The sequence below is a fragment of the Triturus cristatus genome, chromosome 8 (assembly GCF_964204655.1).
Source record: "Triturus cristatus chromosome 8, aTriCri1.1, whole genome shotgun sequence".
Lineage (NCBI taxonomy): Eukaryota > Metazoa > Chordata > Amphibia > Caudata > Salamandridae > Triturus > Triturus cristatus.
In genome coordinates this window covers 1,082,875,850-1,082,894,741 of record NC_140591.1, presented here as the reverse complement: position 1 = coordinate 1,082,894,741, position 18,892 = coordinate 1,082,875,850, and positions in this window count along the sequence as shown.

Below are 18,892 nucleotides of genomic sequence, written 5' to 3'. Positions count from 1 at the left end.
GCGCTGTGGGTGCAGCAAAGACATCTCAGGGATATCCTTCTGGCTCTGCTCAGGCTCAGAAGACAAAATCGGTAGTCCAACAGGCCTCCCGTCTCCAGCCGGGGCTCCACTGATATGTCTAGATGTGCGCCATGGTGAGCCAGGGCCTGGGCCACTGTAGCCCTAGCAGCCAGCACACACAGTCTATAAGCATTCAGGAACCGCAAATCCAGGCTTCAAGTGCCTTTAAGGACGACGACAGGTACACTTAGGGTCCCCACTCCGTCACAGGTGGACAAGGGTTCTGTGGACTCAACTGTAGCTGTGAATGAGGGGCAATGAGGCAGGATGATGGCGTATTTTGACTCCGGACTGCAAGAGCCTCACACAAGTCCGCCCATCTTGCGCTCTGTCACTCTGGCGCCAATTGTTTTCCAAAATCTTAAACCGAACAAAGCTGGAGGGGGGGTTGCTGTGATTTTAAAAGTTCATCTCAGGAACCACTCAGCCCGAAACTTATTTATGAGAGACGGATAACCTCCTGCTTATATAAAAGGCAATAGTTGCTATTTATTAATTGTATTTATGTGTGGCTCCGCGAGGTTACTGTGGCAGTTTTCATGTAGATTTTTTTTAACATATAATCTCAGTTTTCATGATTTCTAATATACTATTAATAGTTGCTTATTTTAATTAATGGTCTAATGATTTACCAGCTAAACCTACAGCCTTTGCGCTGAACTTCTTTCACCACTAACTTTAACCCAGCACATTCAGGTTCCAATACATGAAAATGACCAGGGGCGTCATCCCTTGCATGAATTATGGAGCTCTGACATTAATATTAGCTGAAATGTCAGTTGAGCAATGCCCCTGGTCTAATAATTTTGGTATAAAATGGAGATCAGCTGACCTGGGTGTGTTATTCTTTCCTAACAAGAAAACTTCAGCTGCAGAACAGTGGAGTCTTAAAACCTGATGAAGTTACACACCAACTCAATTAATCCTTTTTCGTTCCCATTAATCAAATCGAGGCACATTGTGCTCTTTTTAATTCCTGGCTCAACAAATCCATTAATCAGCAGATACGGTTAATTAGCTCATCTTCCTCCACATATTCTAAATGTTACTCGCAGGACCTGAACGACGCTAAAGATAAATTGTGCAGATCTCAAAGAAAATGGCATACCTATGAACCTAAGGATACAGAACAACTCTAACTCACAGTTAAAATCATATACATTTGCTACATGTTAGGACTAAGTAAAACTTTTACTATGAAAAAAGAATTTTTAGAAATGTTGGAAAATCGATCTTTGAGATAATAAAATATCTAAGTAACACATTGAGGCTGCAGCCTGCGGCAACCCCTTCCAGGAATTATGCTATTGTGTTGATATTTTTTGTTGTTGAGGTTGGACACACGATAGGAACATGACTGACTTATGTCAAACCATGCACTTTAAAAGTTGCCCCTGATATCACAAGCTGAGTTGATGCAGCTAGCGCTGTCCGCAAAATCAGTTTCCCTGTGATCAATGTCCACCTTTCATTTTAAAACCCCTACTTCAGAGAATTATTCCCCCTGAAATCACTACTTCAGGGATTATTCCCTCTCAAGGCACTTAGTAAATTCCTCACTAGTGAAAACTAAAATCCCCACTTATTTAAAAAAGTCACTTTCATGCCTATCCTGAAAAAATCAGGAGCAGATCCCTCTGATCCTAAGAACTTTTGCTCTGTCTCGCTTCCACCCTTTGATAATAAAATATTGGAGAATTATGTTGCAAATACATTAAATAGCCATTTGCAGGCTAATAATTGCTGGGTAACCTGGAACATGTTTAAGGGGTACTTAAGTGGGCTGCAGGTCCACAAGTAGCATTTCATTTATAAGCAATGGAGATGTGGCATACCACTTTACTAAGGACCTATTAGTAAATTAAATATGCCCATCAGGCGTAAGATTATTTTACTATTTTTATAGGAGAGAGCACAAGCAATTTAGCAGTGGTAGCACTGGTAAAGAGCACAGAGTCCTAAGGCCAACAAAAACAAATTCAGAAAAAATGGGAGTGTGAGGGCAAAATTTTTGCGGGTGATCCTGCAGAAAGGGCTAAGTCCAACACATGGGTTTTGCATCAAAGCCAGGCAGAAGCCACCATCCATTCTAGTCAGGGAAAGTCTGTTACACACCAAAGATAACCTGTGCTCATCCACTGTTAGCTTGGCAGAGAGCAGGCAGGCTTATCATTAAAGGCAATGTGTAAAGCGTTTGTGCAACACACTTACACAGCAACACAATGAACACACCACCATAAGAGATTCCATGCAGGATTATGTAATAAAGATACCATATATTGTACATAAAACCAGACGAAATTGACATGAATCATAAATAATGTGCAGACTGTGCAATTATTTATCTTTATCCTGAACAAGATAAGTCCAAAAACAACGTAGATCATAACATCAGTGCATGCAATGCCAGTTAGCTTGGGGAAAAGTACATGGATCACAAAATATCCCCATATGCACATAGGGTGCAGGGCACCTGCACTCTTACTAAACTCTATCTGGTAATCAGGGATCATACGTAGGGCAGAGAAGCACCTGTGCACCTACTAGACATGATACAGTAATTTTTAAAATCACTGTCTCCTGAAGTCAGGAAAGTTCGTTGTGGCAGTACCCTGCCGCGCTCGGGAACCCCCATCGAGGTTTCTCCCTGTAATGGTTACGGGAGCTCAAATGTATCCAAGGTGCACCACACAGTGTAAAGGTAGGAAGGCACAAGCTTAGGACACCCCCAAGAGTCCTCACTGGGTCCCTCACCCTCCCTGTGCCCAAACAAGGCTGCTCATGAGCATAGAGTGCAGCTGCCCACAACATAGTACTTTTGTGCAATTAGAGTGGTCCTTGCAACCCTGGGGACCAGCTCTCTCTCGATAAGACGCCTGTAGAAATACTAGCGAAACTTGGGGATGGGGCCCACCCTTTCTGATCACAGCCTCGCCTAGCTGCTCACACATGATGCCGCTCTGAGGGCAAATCTGGCTATCGATCCTCGTGTGACTGGCCTGCCCCTTTTTGCTAGGTGACATGTCTTTGAAGGGCTCAGTGGAGAGGCTCTGCATGGCTCCTTTGAAGCTGCTGTCCTCAAACACCATCCATCATGACAGTACCACTTGTGCAAAGGGGGATCGAGGATGATGCACTAGGTCACAGGAAAGTCTGATCTTGGCCACAGTGCCATGATGTTTTGGGAGTGAAAACAATGCGCTCAGTCTCTGATCAGTCACCCTCCAATCGTGGTCAAGGTTGCATGATACCGAACTCAATAGTGGCAGAGTTCCATGGTAAAAGTGAACACAGGAAGTCTTTTGATACCCCTGTGGCTTCTTTAACAGAGGAGGGCAAGCAAGCAAGCCCTTGGAGTGCACTGGTAGGGCACAGAAGCAGGGAGATAGGCAGCAAGCCAGAACATAAGGCCAGTAGCAGTCCCTCCTGCAGCCCAGCACTTAGCAGGCAGCAGGCCTACACAGCAAAGCTGTAAGCAAAATGGAGGATTCTCCTGGCAGCACAGCAGTCCTCTGGTAATGTGCAGTTTGTAGAGCCAGTGGTGTCTGGTTACAAGTCCAACGCAGTGTCTAAAAACATGGTGTCAGAGCCCCAATACTAATACTCACAAATGTCTTTGATGAAGGGGTGACTTCAAAGGAACCCCTTAGCATGTGCAACAATCCCTTTCAACCCAGTTCTGGCTCCAGATGATCAGTGGGGGGGGGGTAAATCAGCCCTTTGTGTGAGGTCAGGACACCACCTGTTCAAAAGTAACTGTGACCCACCTCTCCATCTCCCAGTTCAGGAACACTATGCAAAGTATGCAAATGAATGAGGAAATGTATCTCCTTTCACACCCAGCCCTTCCAGGGTTGTGGCTGTGTGGAAAATATATACCATGGGTAGCTGTCACCTAGCCTAAACTTGTATTTGAGGCAGGCTGTAAAGCATAAAGACACATAAGCAAAGAGAAATGCCCACTTTCTAAAAGTAAACACAAGAAGATGATAGACAGAGCGCTGAAGCTTTTCAGACACTCACCCCCAGTCACAGATCTGGGTTGAATCCATCATCATTCTTTAGCTCACTTCGTGACCCCAGTTCAGGCACATCTAGATGCAAATCAGTCTTGACCCTGTGCATCATGAGAACAGTCCAGCCCAAACTACCAAGCCATGTCTTCCCTGGACTGGAAACAAGCATCCGGGGGCTGGTTTCAGGGTAACACCCCTCATCAGCCAGGCTGGCTTGAATCCAGTGGCAAAGTGAGCAAGGGACCCACGTCTGGGCATACCCTGCCAACTTAGGGCAAACAAAGCAAACACAAGGAGAAGATGGACAGAGCGCTGAATCTTTTCAGACACTAACCCCCAGTCACAGATCTGGGTTGAATCCATCATCATTCTTTAGCTCAATTTGCCACCCGAGTTCAGACACAGCTATATGCAAATCAGTCTTGATCCTGTGCCTCATGGGAACAGTCCGGCCCAAACTGCCAAGCCATGTCTTCCCTGCACCGGAAACAAATATCCTGGAGCCGGTTTCGGGGTAACACCACACATCAGCCAGGCTAGCTTGAATCAAGTAGAAAAGTGAGCAAGGGACCCACAACTGGGCATATCCTGCCAACTTAGGGCAAACAAAGCAAACACAAGCAGATGATGGATGGAGCGGTAAAACTTTTCAGACACTCACTCCCAGTCACGAAAGTAGGCTGAATCAATCATCATTCTTTAGCTCTCCTTGCCAACCCAGTTCAGACACAGCTATATGCAAATCAGTCTTGACCCTATGCCTCATGGGAACAGTCAAGCCCGAACTGCCAAGCCATGTCTTCCCTGGACCCAAAACAAGCATCCTTGGGCCAGTTTCAGGGTAACACCACTCATCAGCCAGGCTAGCTTGAATCCAGTGGCAAAGTGAACAAGGGACCCACGTCTGGGCATACCCTGCCAACCCAGGGCAAACAAAGCAAACACAAGGAGCTGATGGACGGAGCGCTGAAACTTTTCAGACACTCAACCCCAGTCATAGATCTGCGTTGAATCCATCATCATTCTTTAGCTCACGTCGCCATCCCAGTGCAGACACAGCTATATACAAATCAGTTTCAACACTGTGCCTCATAGGAACAGTCCAGCCTGAACTGTCAAGCCGTGTCTTACCTGGACCGGAAACAAGTATCATGTGTCAGGTTTCAGGGTAACACCCCTCATCAGCCAGGCTAGCTGGAATCCAGTGGCAAAGTGAGCAAGGGACCCACGTCTGGGCATACCCTGCCAAATTAGGGTGAACAAAGCAAATACAAGGAGATGATGGACGGAGCACTGAAACTTTTCAGACACTCACTCCCAGTCACAGATCTGGGTTGAATCCATCATCATTCTTTAGCTCAATTTGCCACCAGAGTTCAGACACAGCTATATGCAAATCAGTCTTGACCCTGTGTCTTATGGGAACAGTCCGGCCAAAACTGCCAAGCCATGTCTTCCCTGGACCGGTAACAAACATCTTGGGACCGGTTATTGGGTAACACCCCTCATCAGCCAGGGTAGCTTGAATCCAGTGGCAAAGTGAGCAAGGGACCTACGTCTGGACATATCCTGCCAACTTAGGGCAAAAAAAGTAAACACAAGGAGATGATGGACAGAGCACTGAAACTTTTCAGACACTCAACCCCAGTCACAGATCTTCGTTGAATCCATCATCATTCTTTAGCTCACTTCGCCATCCAAGTTCAGACACAGCTATATGCAAATAAGTCTTGACCCTATGCCTCAAGGGAAAAGTCAAACCTGAACTGCCAAGCCATGTGTTCCCTGGACCCGAAACAAGCATCCTTGGGCCGGTTTTAGGGTAATACCACTCCTCAGCCAGGCTAGCTTGAATCCAGTAGCAAAGTGAGCAAGGGACCCACGTCTGAGCATACCCTGCCAACTTAGGGTGAACAAAGCAAACACAAGGAGCTGATGGAGGGAGCTCTGAAACTTTTCAGACACTCAACCCCAGTCACAGATCTGGGTTGAATCCATCATCATTCTTTAGCTCACTTCGCCATCCCAGTTCAGACCCAGCTATATGCAAATCAGTTTCGACCCTGTGCCTTATAGGAACAGTTCAGCTTGAACTGCCAGTCCATTTCTTCCCTGTACCGGAAACAAGCATCCTGGGACTGGTTTTGGGGTAACACCCCTCATCAGCAAGGCTAGCTTGAATCCAGTGGCAAAGTGAGCAAGGGACCCACGTCTGGGCATACCCTTCCAAATTAGGGTGAACAAAGCAAACACAAGAAAATGATTGACGGAGCGCTGAAACTTTTCAGTCATTCACCCCCACTCACAGATCTGGGTCTAAATCCATCATCATTTTTTAGCTCACTTCACCATCCAAGTTCAAACACAGCAATATGCAAGTCAGTCTTGACCCTGTGTCTCATGGGAACAGTCCAGCCCTAACTGTCAAGTCATGTCATCCCGGGACGGTAAGCAAGCATTCTGGAACCAGTTTCGGGGTAACACCCCAAATCAGCCAGGCTAGCTTTAATCTAGTGGCAAAGAGAGCAAGTGATCCACTCCTGGGCATACCCTGCTAACTTAGGGTGAAAAAAGAAAACTAAAGGAGATCATGGATGGAGCGCTGAAACTTTTCAGACACTCACCACCAGTCACAGATCTGGGATTTAACCCAGATCTCTTGACTGGGGGAGATTGTTTGAATCATTCAGCATTCCGTCCATCATTTGTTACAGTTACACTTTTCACCCTAAGTGTGATGGCTATGCCCAAACGTGGGTCTGTTGCTCACTATGCCATTGGATTCAAGCTAGCCTGGCAGATGAAGGGTAAAATACCCCAAAACCGGCCTCAGAATGCTTTTTCTGGTCTATGGAGGACCTTCCTTGGCAGTTTGGTCTTGACTGTTCCCATGAGGCACGGGGGCAAGACTGATTTGCATATGGTTGTGTTCAAACTGGGGTGGGGTAGTGGGCAAAAAAACTATGGATTTACCTAAGATCTCTTGACTTGGCGGAGAATGTTTGATTCATTCAGCATTCCGTCCATCATTTGTTACAGTTACACTTTTCGCCCTAAGTGGAATGGGTTTGCCTGGATGTGGTTCCTTTGCTCACTGTGCCACTGGATTCAAGCTAGCCTGCATGATGAAGGGTGACATACCCCGAAACCGGTCTCAGGATGCTTGTTTACTTTCCAGGGAGGACCTGGCTTGGCAGTTTGGTCTGGACTGTTCTGATGAGGCATAGGTTCAAGATTGATTTGCCTATGGCTGGGTTTAAACTAGGGTGGAATAGTGGGCAAAAGGTCGATAGATTTAACCAGACCTCATGACTGGGGGAGAATGTTTGAATCATTCAGCATTCCATCCATCATTTGTTGCAGTTACAACATTTGCCCTAAGTGGGATGGGTATGCCCAGACGTGGTTCCCTTGCTCACAGTGACACTGGATTCAGGCAAGCCTGGGTGATGAAGGGTGACATATCCCCAAACCGGTCTCATGATGCTTGTTACTTGTCCACGGAGGACCTTGCTTGGCAGTTTGGTCCGGACTGTTCCCATGAGGCACAGGGTCAAGACTGATTTGCATATGACTGGGTTCAAACTGGGATATTGTTGTGGGCAACAGAACAATGGATTTAACCCAGATCTCTTGAGAGGGGTGTGAGAAGTTGGCCTGATATATGCTTTCCACTATTTCTAGTGGGCATCTTTTATCAGTCCAAACCATCCCTTATGGTGAATTGGTTAAAGACAACCTTTATTGAAAGCTATCCTAGTGGTAGCTATGGAGAGCAGCCTTCAGGCTAAGTCTTGAAGGAATGTAAAGAAGCTTGTTTTACCAGTCTATAATCTCTTGAATGATCAAATGAAAGGACAACCACACCAGGTATATATTCAAAATATATGTATTTAGGATAAAACACACCCCTCTAGTCTCTTTATGAGACTGGAGTTCGAAGTACTTAATTTACAATTTAGCAATCAACAGTAATAGCACAAATACACGTTTGGGCCCCAGGGGCGTTACAAACCATATACCAAAAAAGTGGTATAAGAACCGTGACTGAACTAGACACAAGGCCTAGAGCCTGTAGAATTGTTGGGACCCCAAGGAACCACCCAAGGTAGTGACACAGGGGACCCACGGGGACTGTGTGCAGTGTGTAAACACATCCACGGGTTCCCGTTAGCTTCTATGGGCAATGTCGCGGTTGGAAATTTAAAGATTAGGGACACTTAGAATCGAGTCAGGACCAAACCCTTTTGAACTTAAGAAGTTCTAGGGCTAGCACCCATGGGAGCACCGGAGTACTTGAGTTACCTCACCCAGGGAAGCCGGGTGCATAGGTGTCTTTTGGTGTCGGGTCGCGTAGTCGATTACAATGGAAGCTGGCGAAGAACTGCTGCTACCGTGAAGAGGAGAAGTGTCCAAAGAGATCCAAGCCTGGATCTAGGATGGAAGGATCCTGAAAGCAGAGGGGACAGATTCTGGGTCACTAAGCCAGTGACCGAGGGCAGGATGGACCAATGCCCACAGATGTTGGGTGCTTCAGGTAAGTTGATGGGTGTCTTGACTCTTCAGCCATGAGGTCCAGGAGGCTTTGATGACAACCAAGAGCTGGATTCAAGCTGTCCCACAAAGTCTGTCGAGTGCTGCGGTGTCGGCCACCAGATTGGACCCAACAAGCCTTGGCAATGGCAAGTCACTGGAAATCAGAGAAAGGACTGTGGTGCAGACCAGCAAGGTCTGAGGGACTCACCCAGCAAGGGTAAGTTGGGACACATCTGGAGTAACTGGAAAGCCCAATGAGAAGAGGAGTTGCCTTTGTGGGGACCTACTAGCCAACGGGCTAGCGATCGCAAAGGAGCCTCAAGCAGTCGCACTTGAAACTGGCCCACGGGTCACTCGTGGAGTGGAGGCCAGCAATCTTTGGTGCAGGAAGTGCTCAAGCCTGGGGCTACTCGGAACCCAAAGCACAACTTTGAGGAAGTACCAGAAGACAGTGTTGCTGCAAAAGTTCACGGTGTCCAGGGGTCATGGTTCCACATCACTCACGATAGCCACGGGCCTCAGCTTTGCTGTGGACTCAGGGTAGCCTTGGTGAAGTCTGGAAATCTACCTCTGGTGATGCAAAGACTTTGGCATCCGGCGGGAGCTTCAGCGATGCAGACCAGTCAGTTGCTTCTTTGGTGCCTGCCAAGCAGGGGAGTCACACCTTGACCCCAAGGGAGATTTTTTCTATCTTCTAGTCTAAATAGAAAGTCGAAGGTCCAGCATATATGTTGCAGAGTTTCGTCCAGGGTAATCTAAAGTCTCTAGGACTGGGTTCCCATACTTATACTAAGTTTGGGTGTTGGACATACTCTAGGGGCCCACCTATGGGAGGGTTTGTGAAGAAGGGTGGTTACACCCATTTCCATTGTCCAGTTTTGTGCCAGAGCAAGGGCAGGTAGCCCCTGCAATGGGTTTGAACTGGACTATGCACAGGGACACCAAATGTGCCCCCAGTGCAGGACTTCAAAGCACCAGAGAGTGCACCCGCCCAGCCCCATTACACATCTGCCTGACAGGAAACCTATTGTCCAGGCCTCCCCTGTCGGAGTTTCAGTCAGCAGCAGGAGGCCAGACCCGTGTCTTTGGCAGAGGCATCCATTCTGTGATGCCAGGGCTCAAGAAAGTCCTACCGGGTTAGACCAGTGTGAACATGTCTCTCCCTCTAGAAGGGTGGAATGCTACCCCCACTGCCAGAACTGGCGGGGGGGGGTAGTATTTCAAAGTGTTTGACACCAAACATGACATGTTTCCGTGCAGCCACACCAAAGTTAGCATTTACCGCGAGGTTATAATGCACTTAAGAGTATTTGGTCAGGCTGCACCACAAACTGCATTAGAGGAGATACTCCGAATGCTGCAGAGGGGCTCTGCTCATGCAGGGGCACATTCTCACATAAAAACTAAACACTCTGCCTTCAGGAATGTTAAGGCCTGCCATAGGAGTGACTTATAGGTTTTATATGTGTGTGCAATTGTAGTGATATAGGTAGCCTATACCACTGTAAGGGGTGCAAGCACACCCTTATCCAGGCTGCAGTAGCAGACCTGTGGTGCCATTTTGGAGTGCTTCGCAGGGGTGGCATAATAGATGCTTCAGCTCCTGGTAGGCCTCTGAAGTACCTATGCCCTAGGTACATAGTATACCATATACTAGGGGCTTATAAGGCACTCCAGAATCCAATTAGAAATGTACCCAATGTACATGGAAACCATTTTACAGAGAAAGCAGATAGACTGGGGCCCTGAATAGCAGGATCCCAGTCCAACTAAGTCATAAACCAGCAAAACACCAGGCAAAAAGTGGGGGCAACCATATAGTCAGATTCCACCTTCCTACAAGGGGGAGAATGTTTGAATCATTCAGTATTCCGTTCATTTGTTGCAGTTACACTTTCGTGCTAAGTGGGATTGGTATGCCCAGACGTGGGTCCCTTGCTCACTGTGCCACTGGATTCAAGCTAGACTGGCTAATGAAGGGTTTCATACCCTGAACCCATTCTCAGGATATTTGTTTCTGGTCCAATGAGGACCTGGTTTGGCAGTTTGGTCTGGACTGTTCCCATGAGGCACAGGGTCAAGACTGATTGCATGTGGCTGGGTCCAAACTGGGGTAGCGTAGTGGGCAAAAGAACAATGGATTTAACCCAGATCTCTTGACTGGGGGAGAATGTTTGAATCATTCAGCATTCCGTCCATCATTTGTTGCAGTTACACTTTTCGCCCTAAGTGGTTTAGGTATGCCCAGACGTGAGTCCCTTGCTCACTGTGCCACTGGATTCAAGCTATCCTGGCTGATGAAAAGTGACATACCCCGAATCCTGTCTCAGGATGCTTGTTTCCGGTCCAGGGAGAACATGGCTTGCCAGTTTGGTCTGGACTGTTTCCATGAGGCACTGGGAGAAGACTGTTTTGCATATGGTGGGTTCACACTGGGTTGGTGTTGTGGGCAAAGGAACAATGGATTTAACCCAGATCTCTTGACAGGGGAATAATGTTTGAATCATTCAGTATTCCGTCCATCATTTGTTGCAGTTACACTTTTTTTTTTGCGTTACAAAACCCTTTATTTGTGAGTTCAAACAAATACAGACAGCGACCAGTTACGACAAGGAAGAGCAGGAGCATCAACGTGGAACATGATGCGCACTAACCACTCAACGGTACAAGATAAATTAACCTGTTAGAGCTCACCAAAGTACCCATTCGGGCGCACGTTAGTCCATAGAGTCCACCTTGTCTTCCAGCAGTCGGTGCTCAACACGTGTCAATGCAGTCGCTAATTAACAGAGGGGATGCAACGTAGCATCCAATGTAGGGAGGGGATAAGGAGGGAAGCATGGGGGAAATGGGGGGACCTCTCTGGTCAGATTAAAACAGAAAGGGAGAGGCAGAGGATGACCTCCTCCCAATGGACGCCCAACCCAGCTCATTCTCGTCTAACCCTCTACCGCAGAGGCTTGGGCCTGATCGCTGCGGTGTTCTTGCAGAAACCTACGCAGAGGTTCCCATATATCCAGGGGTCGCGCCTGCGTGGCATCAAATTACAGAACTTAGACAGTTGTGTATGGCAGAATGCAGTGTCCGACAGACAATCAACGCTTTGCGGCCTGCGCCTACGGCCCCAGCAGATCGCCACTCGCCTCTTCGCCAGCAGCAACATCATGGCTGCAAGTCGCCTGAAACTTTTAGGTAAAGGTTTAGCATAGCCTAGCAGGGCTATGCGCTCCACCCTATACTCCAGCATTTGATCCAAAGCATCAAGCAAACGCCCCCAGAAATTCGCAACCTCCTGGCAGTCCCATGCGAGGTGTATGAAGGAGGCCTCAGGTGCCCCGCACCGCATACAGCATGCCTCCGCACTCAACCCCATCCTGCACATTCACAGTGGGGTTCTATAAAGCCTGTGGAAAAACGTGAAGTAGACTAATCTAAGTCTGTAATTGGGTGACAGGTCCCTGGATTGCGCGCAGCAGTTTGCACAAGCACCCTCCTCAAACGGTGCACACAGGTACTCCTCCCAAGCAGCCTGTGATACTCCCGCTGCATACCGGTGTACAAACGTGTTATAAGTTTACGGGGTGAGGGATTTGATAGAAATTGTCCCAACCTATGAAATGCTGGTGGAGCTATCGGGAATGAGGCAAACCTTGCCGGCATGGCAGCCGGTAACAGAAAAGTCAACCTGTCCAGGAGACCCGTGTGCTCTTCGCCCAGAGCAACATCCATGTCTATAAAATCCCCATCCGGAAATGTTATGTTATTTTATGTTATGTTATGTTAGGCACATTTGTAGTGCGCTCAGCTGCCCCAGCTAAGGGGCGTCCTGGCGCATGACAAGGTAAGACATAACTAACACTCAACAGAAAAAAGAGAACAACCAGAAAAGGGAAAGTCAAAACAGAAAGGTTTTGATGGCTTTCCGAAACAGTAGAAGGTCTTCCATCAAGCGAATCTCAATCGGAAGAGAGTTCCAAAGCCCTGCTGCTATAACCCGAAAAGACCGGCCACCAGCACGGCTAAGCTTAAACCTCGGGACCACAGCGAGCGCTTGGCCCGATGATCTCAAAGAACGGGTCGGGACTTACCAAGACAAGAGATTAGAGAGGATCTGGGGAGCTGATCCCTTCAAGATCTTAAAAGCCAAACATAGGACTTTGAAGTGAATTCTTGTCTTAACCGGCAGCCAATGCAGAGATCGAAGAGTGCTAGAGACAGAGCAGGACCTGGGCAAGCCAACTATGGCTCTAGCTGCAGCATTTTGGACACGTTGAAGGCGGATGATTTCTGCCTGGTTGACCCCAGCCAGGAGAGAGCTGGCATAGTCCAGGCGCGATATTACTGTTGCCTGAACCACCAGCTGCCTGGTAGGGGGGTCAAAAAACTTCAGGACAGGTCTTAAACTCCGAAGGACCCCAAAACAACAGGCCGCAGTCTTCTTAGTGTGCCCGACGAAGCTAAGAGTGGGATCCAACCACACTCCCAAGTTTCTCAACTCCGTTACCGGAATTGGGGACGGCCCAAGCTCCGGAGGCCACCATCTGTCACCCCAGAGTTCCATCCCCTTCCCGACCACCATGGCCTCGGTCTTCTTAGTGTTGAGCTGGAGACAGTTGGTATTCATCCAGCTCGCCACCGCCCTCAGTCCCCTCTGGAATCGAGGGGCATCCTGCCCAGCATCCCCACTGATAGTAACCGCTAGCTGAGTGTCGTCGGCATATGAGACCATAGTCATGCCCCACTGCTTGGCGACATCAGCCAGCGGTCTCACGTAAAGATTGAATAACATGGGACTCAGTGAGGATCCCTGCGGCACCCCCAGGCCCAGAGGATGGAATTTGGACTGATACGGTGGTATAGCAACACAGAAGGAACGCTCGTCGAGAAAGGAACGGAACCACTGTAGGGCAAGCCCAGCAATGCCTATCTCCTCCAGGCGGTGCAGAAGGATGCGGTGTGAGACAGTATTGAAGGTGGCGCTCAGATCTAATAGTACTAGAGCCGCCGTCTGTCCCACATCCAGCACCATACGCAGATGTTCAGCCATGGTGAGAAGGGCTGTCTCCGTGCTGTGCCCAGCCCGGAACCCGTTTTGAGTAGCATCCAGAATATTGGCTCGGGTAAGATGGTCAGAAAGAACCTGATTGACGTGGGCCTCCACAACTTTCGCCGTCCAAGGAAGCAAGGAAATGGGATGGTAGCTCTCCGGTTTTAACGGATCCAGTGAGGGTTTCTTCAGGATAGGAGAAACCACTGCCCGCTTCCATTTAGCTGGAACCGTACCCGTGGCCAGCGAGATGTTAATCAAGGAGCGTACCATAGAACGTCCCACAAAAGACTGGTCCCTGAAGAGGGCAGGTCTTAACGGATCCAAGGGTGATCCAGATTTAATTTTCTGGGTCAGCCTATCAAATCCCTCAGGAAGAAGCAAGGGAAGAAAATCCAAAATGGGGAGGCCAGGGATAATATCCAGGGCCCCCGATGATGGCCCCGTGCAGGGAAAAGCCCGGTAGATGCCCTGCACTTTCTCCAGAAATAAAGAAGCCAAGGCCTCACAGTGAGAGGTAGAAGCCGTTGCCTGGGAGGAAAGATCTTTGAGAGCCTTGAATATAGATTTGGACGGGTTAATACTATTGCGGAATTCTACCGAGTAGAACGCCGCACGGGCTCTACAGATGGCACGGTGATAAACCTTAACGGAAGTCAGATACAATGCTTTCTTAGCAGTATCATAAGACCTCCGCCACTCTCTCTCGGCCCGCCTACAGCTCCCTTTCAAAGCACGAAGGGCGCTGTCATACCAGGGGCTCGACTCTCTGGAACTAAGTTTACTTACCATGATGGGAATCAGTGAGTCAAGCGCCCTGGTAATCCACTGGCAGAACTGGTCATAACCCGTTTCCACATTGTCCAAGGGTCTTAACGGATCTACAGCCAAAACATGATGAAGGTCTTCCAGCCTAAGTTTTATTCCAGTGCCTTCTAGGGACTAATCTAACTGGGGGAATAGAGGGGATCTCAGGCAGAGAAACCCGGATAGCCACTAAAGAGTGGTCCGTCCACCCTAAAGGTGAGATGGAAGAGACTGTAGCTTCCGTTAGATTAGTGAAAAAGGGGTCCAATATATGCCCTCCTACGTGCGTGGGTTGTGATACCTTTTGAGACAGCTGAAGGGCCTCGAGGTCAGCTAAAATATTAATAACAGCCGGCACGCTCTGATTGTCGAAATGGAGGTTGAGATCTCCCAAGATGGAAAAATTGGCACAGCCAATTGCCAGAGAGCTAACGGCGTCAGGGAAAGCTTCTCTGAACGCAACGTCGCTGCCTGGGGGTCGATATACCACCATCCCCGAAATCGAAAACTGGGGACTGATCGAGATATTAAAAGAGGCGCTTCGCACCCAGCAATATCTAAAGCATTCCAGCTACAGGAGAAACTAGATTTAACAGCAAGGGCAATACCCCCTCCTCTAGATGGACGATTAAGAGTAAAGATGGAATACTCAGGGGGGAAGGTCAGATTAATGATGGCTGCATCGTCTTCCTGCAACCAGGTTTCCGTGATGGCAAATATATCTGGGGTCTCATCCCGCATAAGGTCCAAGATGGCTTGATGGTGTTGCACCAAAGACCTGACATTCAGGCTAAATATACGAAGAACATGCGCCGAGCCATTATTCCGAGAGGCGATAGTGGAAGGCCTCTGGCGGGTATGAACGGGAGAGGCAAGTGCCCAACTCCCACAGGCACACCAATATGGGCCGCTAAGGGGATGGATCAGTGCCTGATTACACTTAGGAATAGTCAGTCCAATGGACCACAGAGTCTCATTGGAATAAGTGATCATCACGACGCCGGTCGGAAAAATGCCAAGGAATAGCACGCTGCGCCTCGCGCGTCCTAAGCGCGGATGGGCGCAGACGGGCAGGACTTTGGCTAGACTCCGGCTAAGCGACGGCGTCCCACTGCGCGACCCCGCTGCGCGGGGGGAGGGGCAACTTTAAATAGGCGTCCCGCGAGGCTGACAGAGCGCAAGATCGCTCAAAATGGCGCCCGCCGGGAGAAGCAGTGCCCAACCAAAGATGGCGCCCAACCAGGACTACCCCCGTGACCCGGACCCACCAAAGCGGCGGTGATTTGCAAACTTTTATATGCAGTGTAAGGGAAAGGGAGAACCCAGCCTGGTCCCAATAAAAACAGGGACAAATAAAGCAAATCAACACAAATAGCAAACAGGAACTTTTTAAAAATACAAAGCGCTAGCAGCAGCGCAAGCGCAGCTATGCAAATACCTTGGCTGCCAACCCAACGTGTGCACCTGCAGGTTGCTCAGCCGCCGGCAGACCCCCGCCTCTCCCACGAAAGGCAACTCTGTTGGCGGCACTGAGGGCGCAAATAGAGTGTCCAAACCTGCCCGTCAGTAGAGCACTTGCCATTCCCATATCTTGCTGCTGACCGTGTCTATCGCCGCCCGTGGGCAGCCCTGCGAGCGGAACATCACCATAGGTAGTGGAATCGGGTCTGCCAGGTCGCACTCAGGAGCCACATGCACCAGAAACGGCGTCGGAAAAACCCAATGAAATGCGAATTGTGCCTGGGTGCAGTAATGGTACAATTCCATATCTGGCGCCCCCAAGCTCCTCTGCTCGAACGGGAGCATGAGAGTTTCCCAGGTGACTGGCGATTGCCCACCTGCTCACACCAGGGAAATCAAATTGGATCAAAGTCACTTCTTAAATGCTACCATGAGTGGGAGCGGGAGATTTACAAAAGTATAAAGGAACTTGGGCAGTATCACCATCTTGGCAATGGCAAGTCTCCCGGTGAGGGAAAGAGGGAGCACCCCTCCAGTGGGGAAGCCAACTCTCAAGCCATAGTTGTAGCGCTGCAGTTCCTCATGGTCCCTGCTAATCCTTATCCCCTAGATATTTCACTGGGGAGTCCGCCCATTTTAGCAGGAATTCTCATTGAAATGCGACACTGACTGCCGTAAGTGGGAAGATTACAGATTTCCCCCAGTTGATGGTAATCTTTGAGAAGCCGCCAAACCGAATAATCTCCCGTATGAGAGGTTCAAGATTATCCGAGGGGTGCTGGACGTAAAGAGTCACATCATTTGCATACAGAGATTCAAGGACCACCCGGGGTGTGAATTGAGGCCTCTCTGCGCGGCGTCGACCCTCTCGACGGCGTTTCGATCTTTTCAAGTTAGCATCATCATAAGGATCGGGTAGCCATATAGGTGGGTGCTGTATTTTTGGGGAGAAACGCAGGACTCAGGACTATTTGGGCAAGCAAGGAGAAGAGGTAATGCCATTCTAGTGTATCGAACGCTTTAGTAGCGCCAAGGAAAACAGCTGGCGCAGGGAGGTCGGGATCAACCCTCTGCATTACGGCAAAGAGGGTGCAGTGATTGTGGGCAGTACTCCTACCCGGGACGAAGCCGCATTGGTCCGGCCGAAGGATCGTAGGGAGCAGGGGAAGCTGATGTGAGGCGAGAAGCTTTGCGAGGATTTTATTATCGATATTAATCATGGAGAGAGGATGATAAGAGTTGGCAGTAACGGATCTATATCCGGTTTAAGTATGGTCACGAGAAGCACCTCGCAAAGGGAGGGCGCCCTGCTCCAAGGAGTCCTCATACATGCTAAGCTGTGGTGCCCGTCCAGCCCCAGAGCCTTATTCCCAGACATAGCACAAACTATACTAACCACCTCCTCTATGGAGAATGGTTTATCTAAATATCTGCGGTGGGCATTACTGAGCCAGACCAGCTCAATCGAATCGAAGAAGGAAAGCAGGTCCGCTGAGGCCCTCGATTGATGCTAAGTATATAGCAAGGCATAGAACGCCATAATTTCAGCCTGGACCATGTCTTGCCCAACCACTAACTGTTACTCCCGAGCTCAATTCACTAATGTAATCATTAGACCACGGCTTCCGAAGCAGTCCTGCAAGGGTCTTACCGGCTCTATCGCCCTCGCCATACCGACGGGTGCCCACCACCTTCCCCAAAGAGTGTGTCTCCTGTAGAGCAGCCTCCTCAAACGCTGCCAGCTTGGATTTGAGCTGAGCTAGGAGAGGAAGGCGATAATTGTCAAAGTATTCCCATTCCAGCAGCTGGATCTCACCTTCCTGGCATTTCAAATCCCCACGGAGGGTGCGGAGGATGCCAGCCTGCTTAGCAATGCATTTGCCCCTAATTACCATGTTAAAAGCGTCCCATAACGTGGATGGGGAGTCCACCGAGCCCTCGTTGAGCTCGAAGTACTCAGTTATAGAGAGTTCAATGTCATCCCAAAAGACCTGATCCCGAAGAACTCCAGCCGGGAATCTTCAGCTGAAGGACCTGCTTGGCGCGTCGGGCAACGCGAACTCCAGCAACACTGGGGCGTGATCCGAAAGGGTTTGTGCGAGGTGCGTACAGTGTCGAACCCAGGTATCCACATCGTGGGAGATGAGCCAATAATCTATCCTGGACAATGTGGGGCCCGCGGTGGAAATACAGGTACCCTCATGGCCATGCGGGTGGAGCCGACGCCAAACATCCGTCACGCCATAGTCCTCCATCAACACCCGAAGCTGCGCCGCAGCCCAAGGGTGGAGCCGGCACAAACCTCCCAATCTGTCCCTGTCAGGATTAAGCACAACGTTAAAATCCCCACCCCACAGCACTGCCCCAGGGCCCAGAGATTCCACAAGCCTCCACACTTCGCTAAAAAACTGGGGGTCATCATCATTAGGCCCATATAACGACACGAGTCTAATGGGGTGCCTCGCCAGAGTAGCCGAGACCATAACGTAACGACCATGGGTATCAAGGATAGTGTCACACGTGTGGCAAGGGAGGCCCCTTCGGAGAACAATGGCTATGCCCCGTGCATGATTAGAGTACCCTGTAATTAATTTTTCACCCATCCAGCCTGCCCGCAAGAGCGAGTTTGTCTCGCGCGTCAGATGCAACTTCTGCAAAAAGCATATATCCGCCCTATGGCGATTCAGCAGCGCCCCTGTAAGCTGCACCTTTCTGCAATCTTTCAAGTCCCCCACATTCCAGGTGATAGCTTTGAGCATGCGCTTGGTGTTAGAGTTATCAGCCATTACCACAGCACCTCAAGTCGCGGGCAATGAAGGATAGAGGAGAGAAGAAACTGAAAAACGCGCAACTGCATTTGTTGGACCAGAGAGGGGGAAAGACGGGGAAGGGAAGAAGACAAAAAGCACCACATACAGTACACTCCCAAAGAGGGCCCAAAGCATGTCCACAACATAGTCCTCCA